We start from the raw sequence: 2,500 nt of genomic DNA, 5'->3' as shown, positions 1-2,500 counted from the left end.
ACAATCCTCCCTCAACACTTATACACAGTTATAAAGAACCCTTTAGTCTAATAAGAACAAATCGGACAAAAGGTTCTTGGAGTGCAGCTTGTTCTTTGTGCCTTGAACTGCTTTAAAGGACCCACAAATCTACAGGAACCATGACTTTTCCCAAGTTCCCGAGCTGGCTTCATAATGGGATGCCACGCATGTCATTAGAATTCACCCTCCTCACAGCAAAGTGACAACCAGCGCCCAGGGGCGCCTGCAGGAATTAATGCACACCCATCCCCCCCCCGACAAAAAAAAAAAAAAAACCTTCACGCGTGGACAGTATTTCTCCTTTAGGTTCGTGCATACATAGCACAACATCCACATGCAATAATGCAACAACAACGTCTACAATTACCTATTCATTTGGGCAACTTTATACATCCCTATACAGGCTAAAGCTACCTTTAGTTGTGTTATAGCTACTGTAACGTCTGGCTTTAAACAGCTGTAATGCAGTCGTTCTGACAAGCACACCAATTGCTTAGCCAACCTTGTTCTTGCCCATCTTAAATAGCTCCTCTAGCTTTGCTGCCTCCATCCTTTCTGTTTTCGTTGTTTAAACTTGTGATATCCATGAATTGAGTTAGTGAATTAGCTCAACATTGTGTGCTGATAACCATATAGAAAGCCGAGTAAAAGAAAACAAGTAGCCTATGCGTGCCTGCGTGCGTATTCTCTCCTGCTCAAACATGTGTGCGCGTTAATTTTAATAAGTGTTCACTAACTTTACTTAATAGAAAATTGTAAATAGCCTGATGGCATGCAACTAATGGGATACTGTGCATAGTTGGAAAGGTATGGTAGGCCAATATGGTGTGAATATACACACACACACAAGGTACATTTTCTCTCGTTGTTGAGTGATGGTACGCACAGTGCGTACGGACGTACACCTGCAGGCGCGCCTGCCAGCGCCCACAGCAGCATTTTCAAAACCACCCCTCAGACTGCATGCTGGTCAACGGTATTAAACTGCCAGCTGGTCAAACTATCTCTTTACTGCATGAATGTTTTGTCCGTCTAACATGCAGTGAATCTGACACCTTTATCACCGCTACCATGGAGAGGAGAGATCAGAAGCTATCGTTTCCACGGCTACAGAACACGGCTGCTCCAAGCAAGCATATATCCGGTAACTGGCTCCAGCAACCACTGGAGCTTATGGCACTCTGCCATTATGCATGAGCTCTTTAGCAGCTGGAGATGGACGCAATGAGCAGTGATCTAGCTCATGAAAATGACATCATCCGGTCATGTGATATATATGATAACGCACGGGGGTTATGGGCGCATGTCCAACGATGGCCATATGTCAACACCCTGAGAGTCTGCCTGCTGCAACTCTGTTTAATTGGACACAGTGTTCTATGGGCTGTGAGCACTGACAGATTTGTATGAGTCATTGTAGAGGGCCGAGGGGGAAGAGTGGAACAGGACAGGCATCTATGGAGTACTGGGAAGGGCTCTTATGCTTCTGATGAGTATGTCTAATGCAGAACATCTGTGTGTGTGTGAGAGAGAGAGAGAGAGAGAGAGAGGGAGAGAGAGATTGAGAGAGAGAGAGAGAGAGAGAGTATATATATTTGTCAATTAATTAAATTCAGGTTGCAGTGGTGACAGTTTGGGAAGTAAGGTCATATCTGTGTGTGTGTGTGTGTGTGTGTGTGTGTGTTCATGTGTGTGTGACAGAGAATAATCCAGGTTCTGTCCTCCGCTGTCAAAACATCATAAAGTCTCAAGGGGACATTGGAGACACGTATCAGATGCCAACACTTATATCAGCCCCGCCAAAGAGCACGGGGGAGTGGCTCATTATTTATAAAGCTGCCTGTGTGTGTGTGTGTGTGTGTGTGTGTGTGTGTGTGTGTGTGTATGCGAGTCTGAATCTGAATCAATACTCCGCCACGAGTGACTGACAATGAGCAGTCAGCTCCTGGCATTCTGGAAGTTATGAATGTTACTCCAAGGTAATAAAAAACAGCCGCCATAATCCACATTCCTCTGCCTACTTGTTACAAAGGTGACAGAAACTGGCAGAGATTGTATGTGTGTGTGTTTGTGTATATCTGTGTGTCTGGCTGTGTGTGTGTGTGTGTGTGTGTGTGTGTGTGTGTGTGTGTGAGTGAGTGAGTGAGTGAGTGATTGAGTGAGTGAGTTTGTGTGTGTGCGTGTGAGAGAGAGAGAGAGAGAGGGTGACTGTGTGTGTGTGTGTGTGTGTGTGTGTGTGTGAGTGTGTGTGTGTGAAAGAGAAAGACTCTATTTATGAGGGCACATGTAATACCTGTCTTACTCCCACACAGACAAGGTGAGGAGGCACGTCTCACTGGCAGAGATTGAAATTCAATTTCAGCCGCGTAGCGCATACAGCCGGCAGCACACGGAGACAGTGAAGGAGGCTTTTGATGGAGGAATAATCTCCACACGCCGCAGAAGGCATCTTCTGGAGGGGTGTCTTTCCGGAACAATC

Source organism: Alosa pseudoharengus, unplaced genomic scaffold (assembly GCF_046254945.1).
Source record: "Alosa pseudoharengus isolate Yale_2024_CS ecotype anadromous, Long Island Sound unplaced genomic scaffold, YU_APseudo_1.1 YU_APseudo_1.1_scf_1, whole genome shotgun sequence".
Taxonomy (NCBI): Eukaryota; Metazoa; Chordata; class Actinopteri; order Clupeiformes; family Clupeidae; genus Alosa; species Alosa pseudoharengus.
The sequence above is the reverse complement of the archived record's forward strand: the minus strand, read 5'-3'. Positions refer to the sequence as shown.